This window comes from Sorex fumeus, unplaced genomic scaffold (genome assembly GCF_029834395.1).
Source record: "Sorex fumeus unplaced genomic scaffold, SorFum_2.1 ptg000098l, whole genome shotgun sequence".
Lineage (NCBI taxonomy): Eukaryota > Metazoa > Chordata > Mammalia > Eulipotyphla > Soricidae > Sorex > Sorex fumeus.
The window spans coordinates 9,007,675-9,025,851 of NW_026606155.1; positions in this window are offsets into that span (position 1 = coordinate 9,007,675).

The window sequence follows — 18,177 nt, forward strand, 5'->3', positions numbered from 1 at the left end:
ACACGTCCTAGAAGCAGTTTTCGTATGTGTCCTGACTAGCTTGGATGGGACTGAAACTTTCTCCCCTTCAAACTGCCTTCAATAAATGATTTCAGTATATTGAGGCAGTTTCTCTTATCTCACAGGAACCTAGTTGGCCTTAGGTATGCAGATCCCAGGTGCTAAGCAGGGCCTGATCTTTGGGATGTAGATGCCTGGCTCTAGGCTGGCTGATTTTGGAGATGTAGATTCCAAGCTCTAGCAGACTGGTCTTTATTGTGCTAATCCAAGTGCTTGTAGTGTGTAAAAGGATTACTGGCCTGCGGATGTAAAGAAACAATGTATGTTTTGCCTCAATGTTCTTTCTGTAACTCCTTTTGATGACATCACTATATTGCGCCTTTTAGAGGTTCTGTGATCTATATAAGGGAGATTTCAGGGCTCCCTGGGAGGACATGTGCATCATAGAACCTGGGAAGATGGGGCTGAGGAGGGAAGCTGAGAAACAAAGGAGCACATGCTTGAGAGATCCTGGGGCCTCCATGACATACATCTCTTTCATGTAATAAACTGCTGCTAAGACCAACCAGCCTGGCCCTTGTTTCCTTCCTTCGCCTGACCATCGCCATCGACCTCCGTGGAGTGGGAAAACGGTCTAAGACTACCGAACACGGGCGGCTGGAGAGATAGACCGTCGGCCTTTTATTTTTTGTGTGTTTACACAAGTTTGAAAAGAAATATCAGGCATGAAGATAAACCTTTTCACTCAGGAATGTGTGCATATATATATGTGTGTGTGTACATATAATATCTATTATACATATTTATATATAATATATTATATAACAAATGTGTAATATGTTAAATTTAATATACAGTATATAGTCAATATTAAACATATTAGATAGTCATCTAAAACTCGCAAGAAGCTATTCCACTAATAATACCTCTGTTACTATGTCCCTACAGTCAAACAGTTTTGGTTTGATCAGTGACTCATAGCACACGGATTCCTGTTTGGTGCAATTGCCATGCAGCTTTGCACTATAATCAACACCCTGTGATGGGTGAATTTCCAAAATATTCATGGAAAGTGTTTTTAAACTCTGAATGAGAAAGAGCTTTTAATCTTTGGAAAATTTTTTATCACTATAAATTCCCTTTCTCCTGGCCCACAAAAATATTTTGAAAAATTCGGTTTGTTTTCTGACAATACTTATCATGTCACATGACTTTCACTGTTGAACCTTTTTTTTTATCTAGAAATGATACACTCTACCACAGATAATCTTCATACTCCAAATATTTAAGATAATTTTATATAGAAGTGTCACTACCAGTACATTTTTTGTGTTTTAATGCACATCCTATGCATACTGGTAATTAATTTCTGCACACCATTCCCTAGAACTGTACCTAAATTCGGAAAATGAAGTCAATGAAATTTGAGATGAAAGTCTTTAGATAACAGACCACTTTCCATCAAACTCTTAGAAATAGTTTACATTTGAATTTTTTAGACATTGATTTGGGGGCGGGGCCACACCCTGCTGTTTACTCCTAACTCTGAACTCCTGTTCATGTGTAGGAAACCGTATGAGGTACTTGGGATTAAACCTGGATCGGCCACTTAGAAGAAAGCCAAGAGTCTGAACTGCTGTACTACATCACTTAAGCCCACAGAAATATTCTAATTTTGTAGAATTTTTATGGTTAACAGCATCCTAGAATGCAGAAAACTGAGGCTTTTAAAAGAATTGATGTAATCATGGAAGCCAGCACATTATCTTCTGCCTTAAATATATGTGCTATGTATGTTGAAGAATATTTGTGCAGTAGGTAGTATTTTAAAATGCAATGCATTAGAATTAAGAAAAAAAAACCCACAAGAACCCAAGAGAAAGTTTTGAATGTAGCTCTAAATAAACTGAAGTAAGGTGTGAAACAGATAACCACCAACATGAACTGAATATATATATATATATATATATATATATATTTATATATACATACAGAGAGATGGACTGGAGCGATAGCACAGCAGTGGGTGTTTGCCTTGCACGCAGCCAACATGGCCGACCCGAGTTCGATTCCTCCGCCCCTCTCGGAGAGCCCGACAAGCTGCTGAGTGTATCTCGCCCACACCGCAGAGCCTGGCAAGCTCCCCATGACGTATTCGATATGCCAAACACAGTAACAACAAAGTCTCCAATGGAGACGTTACTGGGCCCGCTCGAGCAAATCAATGATCAACGGGAGGGCCTTTACATACAGAGATACATATATATATATATATATATATATATATATATATATATACACACACACATATATATAGTCACATTATCCTAGCACCATATTTTTAAAAGTTAGAATGTTATTAAATATATATATTGCACAGTCAATTTTGTGGTTGCTAAGGAAGCATTTATAATTTAATGAAGTACCTCAATGTAACCTCTTGAATCAAAACTCAAAGACTAGCCAAGAAGAAGAAAAAAATCTGAAAAGACAATGATAGGGAAGGAAGGAAAGAGCTTTCCAACCTGAACACACAGTTTAATCTGTGGGAGGATTTAAGAAAACTCAATTCTATTGTCTCCAAAGGAGACCTTCAAATGTAGCTAATTAATTTTTCATTTGTTTTATAGCTCTAGCAGATGTTGCATTTTTTCATAGTTCAACTCATCACTTTGATGCAAGAGGAAAAATTTCTTGTTACAATTTGAATTTGTGTGCTTGAACTGAGAGAGAATATTTAATTAACGCAATCTCCAAAGTCACAGGTTTCCTATGTCATGACATGCATTTTTATAGAATACCCCCCCTAATTAAAATACATTAAAGTAAGATATTGAAATTAAGTATTTAGGGAAGAGAGATATGAGAGTTTTAATATTTGTAAGGAAGGATTTCTATTTTCTTCTTCTACTCCTTTTTTCTCTTTCTCTTTATTCTTCTTCTTCTTGTTGTTTATTATTAACCTTTTACTTCCCAGATACACCATAAGGTTCATGTTAATAACCTATGATCCTCTTACTTCTATAGTTTTAACTGCTAATTATAGAAAGAAGAAATTTGGCCTGGAACTTAAAGAAGCCCACTTTTTTTAAAAGTGAAAATAAGATGAAGTATGATTAAGAAATAACCTTGAAAAAGCCCTCTAAGGATCTCTGATCATCTTATGAGTACCATACACTGAGGGTACAAACAGTGATTTGTCATGTAATGTGATAAACATATTTCTCTTGAAAAAAGTAGGTAGTCAGCAATACGTTCCATTTGCAACTTTTACAACTTAATCACTTAATCACTTAACTTCCCGTTAGTTGTCGATTTGCTCGAGCGGGTGCCAGTAACGTCTCCATTTGTCCCTGTCGCGTGCTAGTGTAGCCCAATGGCATCTCTTCGCTCCGGGAACATGGAGGGCCTCAAACCGATCGTTCATGACCTTGACAAAGAAGTCTGACCATCTGGTAGGTGGGCGGCCACGCGGTCTCTTGACATCCCGTGGAATCCAATCAGTAACAGCTCTAGTCCAACGGTCGTCTTTAAATCTCATTACGTGACCAGCCCATCTGATTTTCGACACCTTGGCAAATGAGACAGCGTCCCTGATCCTTGATCGTCGACGGATGTCAGAACTCCGGATTCGTTCTCTCATTTGAGTGAAACGTGATATTCCAAGCATAGCTCTTTCTATTCTTCTTCTTTTATTCAACTTTTACAACATACTTGTAAAAGAAAACTGAATGTATGTGAAATGGCCAGAATTTTTTCTCTTATAACCAAATTCTTTTCCCAAGAGAACTTGTCCGTATCAATCTCGGAGTAGAGCATCTCAGAGTTTGGAGCTACTTCCTTCTTCCACCCCCTAAATTTTAATTTCCCCCAGAGGAAATTGGCTTAGAAGGTAAATTTTGTAAACTCAGAGGACCTGAATCAAGCAGAAAACACCTTGATGTGTTCTCTGGTTTAGTAAATGTATGAACTTTAAGACAGTGGGATACTTAACCAGCTGTCACCTACAGATGCAATCCTAAGTGAAAAGCACATGCTAGCCTGAATTGGGTAAAGACCAACTACATTACCTTTATCACCAGTCACAGGTCACTTGCTGTGACCATACCTTCCCTGAGTTGACCAGGTTCTTCATCATTTTTAAATTTCTGTGATCTTCCATTAGATTTCTTTTTCTTGTTAAAATCTTAATTGGTTTCCTCTCTAATTTCCGATTTTTTGATAAGGAAGTAGCCAAGCAAAGTAGATTTGACTTTAGCTTCTTTTTTTAAAGGGGGGTCTAATTGCTTCGAAAGTGAAAAATACAAGATAGTTAATTAGACTCTTGGATTTTTTAAATCAGGCAATTAAGCTAGAAGTAAGAATGTCAGGGGAATAATTTATGAAATGTCAGTTATGTGATAGGGAGTATGTTAAATACTTGCATAGAATCCATATAATTTGACATTCACAATCACACAGTAAAAAGAATTATAATCCTGGTGTCTTCCACAAACTGTACCAGGTTTAATGATATGAGGCGACATTCACAGTCCTTTTCTACAGACGGTTTAACTAGAAACCCATGATCTTTCCTCTAACACAGTTTACAGCATTGCAGCAAGATGTTTCATGTCAATAGGAGAAAACCAGACCAGGGACAGCCCGAGTCCAGGGTATATATCTTGGGTCTCATTTCCAAGAACTGGTGACCCTCTAGGGTAAATAAGTTTAATTATTGGAACTGCTTTGAATATTCCGTTACTTTTTCTTATCCACATCATTTACTCTAGGGGAAAGAGTGACCCCCAAATCAAATGTCTAGGGAAGTAATTTTCAGCATTTGAGACACAGAATTTCCTATAAGTCCGTGATGAAAAGTTTCTGCTTCTTGACATATGTATACCTGAATACAGTACTGGGTGCTATTATAAATGCTGATAAGTAGATATTGATACATGTACATTCTTATTATAAATAATATTCTTATTTCTCCTTAACTGTCTTTGAAATAGTTTTCCTATTTTTTTCTGGCCCACTGATGTAAAAAAAAGATTGAAAGCTGTTGCTCTAGACCTTTTTTATTGACAGCCATGACAAATTTATAAAAAAAGTTTTATCTCTGATAATGGGAAATATTTTAAAACCTGGGCTTCTACAAAGCAGTTTCCTCCTGAGAAATTAATATAACCCAAAATACTTTTGGAATATATCCACAAATTAGTAATGCTCTCTGACTTCAGTCACTTATTCAGAAATAAATTAGAGGTAAAAGCGTTTACATACCTACTTTCAGTTTATGAAAAATAGTTATCATATAACATCTCAAATTTATATTAGATAACAATCCCCAGGAAGAACAATTTGTTTTTACATTTTACATTTTCGTTTACTGCAAATCTAAGATATAGTCCCCCCAAAGCCATTCCTAGCCAGTACTTATAAATAGAATATTTGTTTACTTTCATGAAGGCAGAAGGTCTGTAATGATTCTGAAGAGATTTCAACCCAAGTAATCACACCCTTATATGAAAGGATAGAATTTAAAACACAATAGTTTGAGAAGCTATCAAGATCTTCAATTCTCAATCATCCAAAAATTATCAAACTAGTATTCTCTAAACTTTTTCATCAATAGTTGAATGATTCATCAGGAATATGAATATTTAAGATAAGTAGCATCCTAAGTCTTTATGGTCTAAGCAAAGATCCTCTCCAAAGACACTGGTAGCAGACTGTGGTCCTTGTGTCAGAAAAATTAATATTGCTATAAGGTGTTGGCCTCTTGGTGATCAATATATTTGGTGAACAATCCATGCTTCTGAACTTCTCTTTTTTGATTTTGTTTGTTTTGGTTTTATATTCACTGTTACTAGACCCTTTTTTGTGAAATGGGTTATCTCCTAAAGATTTCTGACACAGAAACACACACTTACATACACACACACAAACAGTGAAAAAAATTGGCTCAGATCATGTCTGAATTTCTAGTATGAAATAAAGATATTTGTGGATGATTTGTGTCTGGGACTTTAAGAAAGAAAAGATGAAAGGAAACAATAGTATATTTGTGATGACAGGTAAGAAAAGCATATGTTTGATTTTCATAGCCCATCTGAGAATAGGTACTAGTCTTGTGGCCAGAGTAGAACTCCATTTAGCCTGAGCAGTTGGGAATAGTGATACTGATTTTGAATCAGTGGAAACAATTGACACATTATTAGGAAATAGAGGCACCATTTGAAACTCCAATATGGTTTACACTGTTGCTTCATGATACCATCATTTTATAAACATTTTATTTCAGTCCTCTTATGCATTTCTGTTTGCCCCAACAAAAGATATAATCTGTGTGTGGTGTGTCACTTGCCAGTAGCAACCCAGACAATATTTTTTTTTCTGTACAATAACTTTAATACCTATTGGCATAAGGATTTCTGATCCGATTTGCTTAGAGCAATGGTTCTCAACTATGTGATTCTGTCCCTTTATCCTTTAGGAGACATTAAGGAAAAAAGTTATTATTACTTTTAATTTAGGTAATGTGGTCATAATCATGTTAACTTTTATGAACATTTTAAATGTCTGGGAATACTATTGATTGTCATCTCTGGGATGGATGAAGCTGGTTGTCAGCAATGGGAAAGAATTTGTGGACAGAACCTAGGGATCCCGATTTGTATCCTACAATATATAAACAACCCTATTCTAAAGTTTTTATATCAACAGTACCAAAGTTGTGAAGCCCTAATTTAAATGCATTATTAGTTTTTATTTCATAATGTTATATATATAAAATATTTATTTATATAAAATGTTACTATTTTATAAACTCATCAAGAAACTCTGAAAATATTTTCTAATTGAATTTTTTTCTACAGTTTTGGGAAATCATCCACCACCTAATAAAACTCCCTAATTACTAAAGGAGAGTGCTTTAGATCTCTTAGAATAAAATAAAAAAAGCAAAAATATCAGAAAACGATAGAATAATGACGGGAGATATAATAATGCACTTAGGAAATGATGGAATAATACAGTATATGGTCTTTTGAATGTAGATGTCAATGTAGGCTAGGCTAGAATAGTCAGGACTCATTACTTTAAGGGTGTCTGTTAATAGGCTTTGTGAAATATCCCAGCCTCTGCTTCTCATATACCTATTGAAATTTGATGTGCCTAGTAACTGTTCTTAATGTCTCTATCAACTTAATAGCTTTTCATGTTGGGATCCAGGATCAGGGAGCATTGTTGCTCCAAATGAATTGCCAACCTATGAGCTCATTCTGGTACTCAGGTGTCTCTGAAGCTTCGCAAGTTCTTATATGTTTGTTTTTCTTTTTGTGTATATTTGTCTCATTCACCGCAGCAGACCTATGCTTGTTGGAAGTAGAAGGTGCAAATCTGATTGGCTTTAGACTCATAATTGATCTTTGTTACATTTCAATCTATAGTATCACTGTTCGGAGTTTCAGTCGAGTTTTGTCAGCATTCATATACCAACCATTACAAAATGTGACCTGACATGAAAATACTTCTTTTAGAAAGTTAGTTAGTTAAAATAAGGTTTTTAACTTTGGATAGGGTGGCCTTCTATCCAAAATGATGTAACTATATGAAAAAGAGAAATGTGAACTCAAAAGACATATGTAGAGAGAAAAGGATTTGAGGAGACATGCTCAGAAATAACCATCTACAAGCTAAAAACAGATACTTTCCTCAAGAGCCCTCAGAAAAAAATAAACTTTTCTACCATTTTGTTTTTGGTTTCTAGCTTCCAGATTTGTATGATAATATATGTTTTCTAATTCAGGGCTTTTTTAAACTTTTTGTTAAACCAATTTTTACTTGAGACATGCAGCATGGTCTAGTGTTGAGAACACCTTGAATTCATTACATGGTTTGATTTTGAATTAATTTGGGATTGTTGTATATTTATAAATGTTTAATGTTTAATGTTGCCAACATTTTCATTTCCCCAGCCCCCACCCTGCCATTCAGTTATAAGACAGTATGTGTGGTCATGACCCACAGTTTAAGAAGCTGAAGTATAAATTTGCATTACTTTTCTTGACTTTTTTTGATTTTTAACAGTTAAATGGAAATAATGGGCTTTGGGGCAGGACCCACTAATGCATTAGGCACTATGCTTATGGCCTACAGGATTTACAGGGGTCAATAAATACGGTTTATTTTATTTTATGATATGCAAAAAAAATTCCTGAACTTTTAAGTCAAACTGTATTTGAATATATACTAACCTATTTGCCTTTATTCTTACTGACATCACAAAATATAATTTAAAATGTATTTTTTATATATAAACACATATATTATATATACATATATTATATATGCACATATATAAATATATACCAGTATGTGATTTAATGAAGAAAATTTCTGTTTTGTTGTTTTTCTCCCCTTTCGTTAAAATGTATTTATGATAAAGGAGACCAATGCAAGTTATAACTGGCCTAATTTTGTGGCAAGAGCTATGAATGAGGTTTAATATCAAGGACTTGGTATATGTCAGTGCTTAGGGGACCATATGGGATGCCAGAGATTAAGCTCTATTAGCCAAGTGCCAGGAAAGCACCCTACTGACTGTGCTATCACTTTGGCCCCTTACTTGTTTGTTTTTAATGGACCTTCCAAGCAGTGCTCAGTGGGTCCAGAGAGCCTACCCCATGGTTCTCAGACCTCAGGACAGGCAGCTCAATGTGAGAGACCATAGGTGATGCCACGGCCACATCTAAAGTACTAGATGACTTCTAGCGTTACACCTGTAGACATTCGAGGTATATTTGGTTTTAATCAAATAATTCCTCCCATAAATGAGTAACAATCACACTTCTGATATAATTATTAGAAGTAAATTTTCCTGGGCAAAAGCAATGGTAGAGTCAGTAGGGGAGGGAACTTGGCTTTCACATAGCTGACTAGGATTCCATCCTGGCACCACATATGGTCCTCTGAGTGCCACTAGTCAGAGTCCCTGAGTGAAGAGCCAGGAGTAATTCCTGAGCACTTGCAGGTGTGACCCATAAGGGCCCCCTCCCATAAAATACATTTTTCTTTATATTAAATGTGACTTTCTATTTTTTCAAAATTCCCATTGAATTTTTAAAGGGAAATGACATTTTCATGTTGATTAACAGTAGTCACTCTTTCCAATTATGTGGGTAATGAGTTCAGAAGCAATGAACCTGAAAATTAAGGGAAGAGTCTATTCCAAAGTAATGCGAATAATATTTTGGGACTTGGAAAAGGAAAAATAAAAGAGTCTAGATCTAATGGTGACAGATCTTTTCTGTTAATTAATCAAATCTTCTCAAAATAGAATTTAGCAGGTGGAAATAATTACTATTTAATTGTCTCCTGTTTATTACTCTTTGGAGATATAAATCCAACTACTGCACTCACTTTATAATATTTACTAAAAAGCAAAGAACAAATCAGAGGCCTAATGTTGTTATGGTTACAATATTTGTGTTTTCATTCAGAAACAATGCAAACAGAATAAAATAAATTTTCTGTTGAATTGAACTATCTGTTGGAAAGTGTGTGAATTTACTGTCAATTTTTTTTAAGTGCCTGCACTGAAGCAGATAAAGTTCTTCCAGCATAAAAATTATTGTGAATATGAATAATAAAAAGAATGCAATATCCTTGAGGTTTTAATTATATGGTAGTAATACACTTAGCTATATGTATTTTTGATCCTAATAAATGGATTCTACGTTCAAGTTATGCAAAAACATGTAAGTTTTGATGTACATATATACATATAAGATTTAAAAGAGCAGTAATAATTTGTTCTATTTTATGCATAATTATCATGTATTCATCTATGAAATAAATATACTATCATCCATGAATCTGAAATATATCACTTGATGGAATTACAAAAAAATGGGTACAAGTGAGACTTTTCCTTTGTGTGTTTGTGTTTCTCTGTGTGTTTAGTATACAACAATCAGTGACTATGAAAGTTAAATCTTTGAAAAGAGGTGTGTAAAAGGGTAAGAAAGAGCAGTTTTATACAACTTTAAATAATTATTCAACTGAACAAAGTCAATTGATTACATACATATTTTTCTATATATCAAGTGATTGGTAGAATATTGAGGAACGAAACAAGAGCAGAGACAATATCAATTGCTGACTACTAGCTGGAGTACCAGTTGAGAACATCAAATTGGGGGGAAGTAGGACTGGAAGTGACACAGCAACAAAGTTTGGAGTGTGTTTTGAGTCCTTTGGTGGTGGTGTAACTGTGTACAGAAATGTCTATATCATAAATGTCAGCAACATTATAAACCCATAACTGAATTGGATTTTTTTAAATAAATAAAATTTAAAAAATGATTAAGCATGATAATCTGACGAGAAATTTAAAAGAAAAATATCTCTTAGTAACACACATTATTATAAATCTGGTTACATTAAAGACCTATTATCCTACCTCAATTTGTAGCATAAGTATGATTGAATCTCAGAATTCTCTTGCTATGTAATTCATACTTCTTAGGTCAGAATAGAATAAGGTTTCTGTAGCAATTGCATAATACCATTTATAACTTAACCACTGAATTTTTTTATTCAATTAATATTTAATTTAGAGAACCATAAGATCATTGAATTCATTGCCAGTAGAAATATCTGGATATAAACTTTCATTATATTGACTAGTTGACTAAAGTTAATAGGACTGTAAGCCTCTCTGAGATAAAATTCTGATCTTCGTAGTGTAACTATTAATAATTATTCCAAATCATATATTGAAAACATCAGGATGCTTCTTTAATGATATATAATGATATATATGTATATACATACACATAATGATATACATGTATATATATACTTAAATATCTTTTTATATTGATATATGTTCACATATCTAAATTTATAAATAAACTTGTATTTAAATAAATATATGTACATGTAGTAAATGTTGCAGGTGGGAGACTCAATCCCCACCAGCAGAGAAGTAGGGTTCCCCAAGTGCTTTATATGAAGTAGAGAGGAGAGAGGTTATAAACTCATGAAGAAAATACACCTCTTCCTCCTGGACCCACCTCGGTCCCCCTAGAAATGCTTGGAAAATTCAGGATTGATGAAAATCTGTGGAAAGAACCTGCTTGGCGTGGACATTTGCATCCTGTCAGCCCCAGGAGGTGGCCATGTCAGGCTGTATATGAAGTCCACTTGATCCGTCACATCCTGTTTCTTGAGGACCAGTGAACTCAAGCAGGAAAGCAAAGTGAGTTCTAAAATTTACTCAGGGTTTATATGTCTATCAACTTTCCCTCACAGAAAAGAATTTCAGGAGGATACAAATAGTGAAAAAAAAAAAACAGGTTTACTGGGACAATAAATGGAAGAATGTCAGAGTTCTCCACTCCCTCAGATTGATTGAAGTTCAAACACTGATTTCTATAACATACATAAATAGTCCCTCACCCTCACTTTCCTGCTTACAACAGTCTATAGAATATAAGTATATGTAAGTATCTATCAACCTGTAGATAGATATATACTTGCTTTGATATGTTATATATAGTCATAGACAAGTTGTTTATTTAGTTTAAGTTTTATATAATTTTAAAGCCATGTTATATTTTCAAATGCGGTATGTATTGTATGTAGTGGGAATTATTCTTCTCCATCTAAAATTTTTCACATTTATTAGAGTGAAAAATTGCTAATTCTTGTCACACTAATTTTCCTTTTGAGTTATCATGTCTTGATATTAGCCTAGGGGTTTTTCCCCAAATGTTAATGAGAAGACATTATCCATATTGTTAATATATAATTTGATGTAATATAGCCTGAAAAACTGATATTTCTTATAGCTTATTTTTATTACTTATAATTAATTTAATTTATGTAAAAGGATATGCATGATGTGAAGTTAAACTGAACTGCAGTATTAATCTTAAAAAATACAGAAAACAAAAACGCATGCAGTTGTTCAGCCTCCCTGTTCTCCAAATTCAGTTCCAAATGTGAAAAAAAATTCTCAAAATTATTTTATATATCCTTTTACTCTTTATATTTAAAAATAGTACTTTTCACTTAATGTAAATGCACATTAGTAAAAGGTGTGCTTTACTAATGCTTCTATGTCTTTATATGAATGTCTGTATTATCTTTTAAATTTTTTTTTCCTGCACAATGCCTATGGACTTTCCTTCTGATGGTTGATGAATCAGCATTTTTATACTGCTCTAGGACAGGCACTGTTTTCTCTTACTCTTGTACATTTTTTGTAACGCGTGGCTACATCTATGGTGACTGCTGATGTTGTTACCGTTGATAGTGTCATCGTCATCACCATCATCATCATCATCATTATTATCATCATCACTTATAAGTCAGTTTTCGGCATATGTTGCAGGAAGCTGTCTCACTAAACCTAGAAGAATGAAGAGAGCACTCGGAGGTCTTCAGAAAAAGGAACACTCATGTCAATGAGCTCAGAAAGGTGAAGCTCCTAAGCTTCTGAGCCATGTGCACAATCAAGCCACAGGACCATGCACCTTATTATTTCTGTGTGCCTGATTAAACAAAGATTTTGCATGTAAGGAACAAGGTACAAAGGAACAAAGGACTGGGCAGGCGGGGGCTGGCTTAGTTTTAGAATTGAAGGGACAAGAGTCTCCAGGGTTATCCATCAGGGAGTTGGTGCACATGCAAAACAACAGGTAAGATTAGAGAAAGAGTGTTCAGTAAATGGTTCATCAAGGCATGAACCCTACTTGAACATAGGTGGAAGGTGTGGAGAACCTGGATGGTGCTAAGAAAAGTAATAGTATGTAGCAAAATCATACAGCCATTCAAAAGAATGGTATCATAGTTGGGAGGAAAAGAAGTTTCTACTGCTTCATAGGAATGGGGTAGAGGATCCTGGGCCCTTTGGTGGAGTGGTGCGTAATGATTTTGTACATTAATACTACACTTAAACACTATTTCAACTCTGTTTCTTAATCTAAAATAAAATTAAAGAAAATATGCACATATATTTTCAAACTATTAACGTTTGCTCTCTCTTTTTTCACGTTACAGTAAAATTCTTCAGAATCTAAAAGTAAGAAAAATTAGAAACATCTGCTTAGAATATTTCATGTGTGGTAAATGGATGACTATTTCTTTAAATTGCATAGTTTTGATTTATTGATTCCTTCGTTTTAATTACTGAAAAAAATTGTGCCTGAAACTATTTTTTTGAAAGTGACAATGGTTTTAAAATTAGTAATTGATATTGCCTTTTTACATTATATGAAGGGGGAAAAAGTTACTTTTAATGACAAGAGTGTGCAAAATTGGGTCGGTGGAGTTGGCGGAAACATCTATTATGCAAAAATAAAGTGTACCTGGTTGTGATATTAGAAAGGTTGCAATTTCATCTTTTGGTTCCAACTTGCAATTTATGTCTTCAAAAACGTTAATGGAAATTACAGCTTGAAGCCCATATGCTGTACCTCATTTTCTATTCTTAAAAATTTGAGGGAGTAAGAACTAAATTCATGGTAAAGAACACAGAGTTGTTCAAGTGATGTTAGGGAATAAATGTTCTAGATAGACAAGTGAATAAAAATAACATATTAAGTTCACTTCAGTTGTCCCTCTTTGCTTTTACAGTCCTTAACGTTTTAAAAAACATTTTCACCATTCTCAACTTGAAATCAGAAAGTTCATTTTGATTCACAGGTGTCATTGTGCTGGATTACAGCTCTAAGCATTTTAAGATATAACATTGGCTTGTCCTTTCTACCTTTGCAGGGAGCTTAGGTTTGTTGAGCTACTCCCACGACAGTGCTCCTGAGGCCCACCCAATTCCATCAGGCACTACCAAACCTCTGCATTCACCTTTAACTTCTCTTTGTGCTCGTTACCCCCTATATAAGTTAATCACTTATATCCCAAGTCAGACCTCATGACTTGTAAAGTCAGTTTCTTCTGAGGGTTCTGGTTTTGTATATGTAAATAAAATATTTCTTTTGTCTTTCCTTTATGTCCTTTGCATAATTTACTTTAGAGCAATGTTCCTTTTGTATAGATACAGGAAGATAGTTAATGCTATGCTTTTGTAAAATGGGAGATAATTGACTCAAAATAATTTTTATTCCCAGGCATTCATCATACTTACTTGATTTAAACTTCAGTTGCGCTTAGTTCTGAACACCAGAAAAGGGGGTTCTTGGCAAGGGAAAAGGATGGACCCAGGGAAAACCATAAACTCCACTAGCATGGAAATGGAAGTAAGTTAGATATTTTCCCTAGCCATTTAAATAATCATCTTAAATTTACTAAACTCCATAGAATATGATAAGTTAAACCTTGGCCATGGAATAGGCTCTTTTATAACCCCCAAAGAAGCAACTGAATAAGGACCCTGCTTGGATTCGGGAAGGTTAATCCTGCCTGAGTATTGTAGTAGGGATATATATATAGGGTGAGGTGTCCCCAGGAATAATCACCCTTTAAGATTAATACATCACTTACTCATACAAAAAGACTATAAATAGTATTAAGAAATAAACTTAAGGTGATTGTTTAAAGGGATACTAGCTAAGGAAAGGAAAAAAATAATACTCTCAGAATTCTGCTCTTGGGTGGATTTCTAAAGTGCGGAGCAGTTAGAAGAGATTCTGTCCTTGAATATGTTCTAGAAGCACTGCCCCTGAAGCAAGAACTATATATCTGTTCATTGTTTATGATAATGTTCACCCACACCTATGTGTAATTGCTACCTCAACCCTTCATATGATATTTCTGTAACTAATGTGAGACTTGAATAAATGGCCACTGATTACCAAGTAGCCTGGTAACCCCCATTTCTTCATTTGACCATGACTGCTGGCCAGTGGGGATGGAATGTGTAGGTAGGGGTGGGCAGGACAGTAATCAGCCACGAATGCACCAAGGGGATGTTTGGGTCACCGAGGACAAGCTGGTGACTACCACCCAGCAACAGCAGAAGTCATGTCTTAAAGAGAAAACTACACTGCATACTGTGAGTTTAAAACGTGTGGGTGCAGAACGCACATTGAGGCCAAGTACCACCTCCCCAGCCTCCCCGCAGAGAGATAAGGAGATGGGGTCCATGGATAGATGGTAAAAATGGTCCGTTTAATGCAGAGATGTTAGGATGCTTTTAGAACATCTGAAGGGGGTTGAGGTACAGGACAGCACTATGTGTGATTAATCATTTGCAGAGGTAAGGTGCTTCGGAGGAGGCAATTCTTTTCAGGGGATTAACTCAAGGAGAAACTCTGTCTCCCAGGGGCATCTATATTGCTTTTCTCTTTCCCTTTAGTTGTACATATTAAACAATTAAGCTTATTTCTTATTAATATTTGCAGTTATTTGAATACACACAGTAAGAGATATAGATTCCAAAAACTTAGTTCTCTGGGCTCTGAGGGCAAGGAAGGCTTTTACTATAAATCCCAGACTAAGTCTTCAGGCCATTTCAGCTTGTCCTTCCCTGTCCTTGTGGGGGTCCTGTCTCTTAAGTCATGGCAGCTTTCATCAAAACCATGCATTTATGCTTTCTAGATTGTCCCATTCCTATGCCAGGCTAGCTTCAGTACTCACCCTGGGCCCATCCCAGTTGCAGAACCTCCCTTTGGGGGTATTTGAAACTATGGCAACAAAAGTCTGAGTCAAGTAATTGTGGTAGATGCCCAGGAGTAGATATATGTCAGAGAAAATCAACTCCTAAATATTAGGAGCAGTATTAACAGTGTTTCTGTTTAGACAAAGAACACTGGCAAACTTTGAGCCTATGGGAAATAGCAAAGCAGATATTTCACTACAAATATAAAGTTCAGAGTTACCAGAAAGTTTTGATTCATAAGTAACCAAGACTGACATGGGGAATTGTGACAGTGAGAGGTAAAACACAAAGGAAAGATTAAACATAAACTCATGGGATTAGGGGTTCCAGGAGCACTCTAGTCTTCTCTGGGGGAGAAAAAAGGGTAATTCACTGATAAAGCCTAAAACACTTAGGGTTAATATCCAACAGCATACACTTATACTCATTTTTATAAACCCTTGTAATTAGTAGTCTAAAATTTAAATTGATTGTGCATCTTCTGGCTTAATACTTTTGTAAGCAAATCTGAAAAGAACTACTCTTTAATATGAGAAGACCAAAACATTTATTGTTCTCATACTAATAATTAGAAGTTCTTGTTATTTAACTTGGGCTTTATCATAATATCCAAAAATTATACAGAAAACTATTGCCACAGTTCATTCATAATTCATGGAAAATAACTTTGTTTTGTTAAAAAAATAACTAAAGTTGGGCTAGACAGGTAGTTTAATGGGCTGACTTCATGATTTACTATGTATGCTGAAATCTTGGCTTGATACCTGTTAACTTGTGGTTACCTAAACATCTTCAGGAGCACCTGCCAAACACTGCCGAATGTGACCTCCACCAAACCAAAACTAACCAGTTATCCAAAGAAGTTTGCATCTTGGTACTGCATATCAGCTAGGAAGCTTTCTGTTTTCTTGTTTTTCTTGGGGGTCACACCCAGCAGTGCTCAGGGCTTACAATTGGTTCTGCTCTCAAAGATTCTCCCAGCAATCTCTGGGACTGGATGGGATACTAGAGATAGAATCTGGATCAGTTGTGTGCAAGGCAAGAACCTTACCCATTGGAGTGTCTCTGGCCTTTCAGGAACAAAACATTGTGACTGTATAGAAAATAGCATAAAATAGTTTATTTGAAATTGAAGGTTGCAGTTTTCACATGTCTATAGATGTTTAGAGATATGCTCATAAGGCAAAAATTTTTTGCTGGAATCATAATCCTTTCCAAAATATGATTATAAATTAACATATATCCTTTTAATTTCTGCTCAAAATAAAGTCTTGGTTACTTATGAATCAAAAATATTCAAAATTTCTCTGAAAATGTAATACTATCAAAGATACAGTCATGCACATATTAATTATGGCTACATATATAAATTAACTTCTTACAGGAAGCAATCAGTAAGCTTGCATACTTTTAAGAATCTGAAAAAATCTAGTAATATATTCAAATTAGTAAGTCAAATATTTTTAAAGTTAAGCTAAAATATATTTAGACTTTATCACAGTTTGTAAAATTAAAAAAGAATTTAAATTATAACTTAGCAATGTTTGATTCACTAAATATTTAATGAAATATACACATTCATTACATATTGTATAGTAATAATATAATAAAATAGTACTTTGTTAGTATGCAATTTTAGTTGAAAGAGTAGGATGCACACTTGGATATATAGCACAATGTATATAGCACTAAAATGAATAAAAGGAGAAATTAAAAAAATATGGATGAATCCATGTTTTACTATAGTAGTTTAATATGACTCATTTCATTAATTTATTAGCCAGTTCTAATGCATTAGTCATAGCCAATCACATTTTGTTTATTAGCTGAACATGGAAAAACTATATTTATTTATTTGATTAGCTCAAAGTTGACTTTTAAAACTGCTTTATTGAATTATTCTTCTCTTTCCTTTGATTAATTCTCAGGAAGATTACATTGCTTCTCTGGTCTCTCAGGCATTAAAATGGCTGGTTTAATCTAATAAAACAAGCATCAGTGTCTTTCTTCCTTTGAATGTTTACATCTATCCTTTAATATCCTTCATAATAAGTATTAATCTGGTGAACAAATTGTTTTTATGAATTCTGTAAACAGCCCTGGAATTTAACTGGGTCCAAAGAGCTAGTTCTATAAGTTTTGCTTGTTGTTGTGATTAGATGCTGAAGTAGAGAAAAGATGCAGAGTTTGGGGACTGAGCTATCACATGATCTTTTCTTTCTTCCTTCCTTCTTTCTTTCTTTCTTTCTTTCTTTCTTTCTTTCTTTCTTTCTTTCTTTCTTTCTTTCTTTTCTTTCTTTCTTTCTCTCTCTTTCTCTCTTTCTTTCTTTCTTTCTTTCTTTCTTTCTTTCTTTCTTTCTTTCTTTCTTTCTTTCTTTTTTTAAGTTTGGTTATTGAGTCACACCCAGTGATGTGCAGGGGTTATCTGCACTAAGGAATCACTCCTAACAGTGCTTGGGGACTATATGGGAAGTTGGGAATGAAACTGGGGAGGCTCATGCCAAGGAAGCACCCTACCCACTGTATTATTTTGGCCAAGCCATGAACCACATGTTATCTCCAGGTAA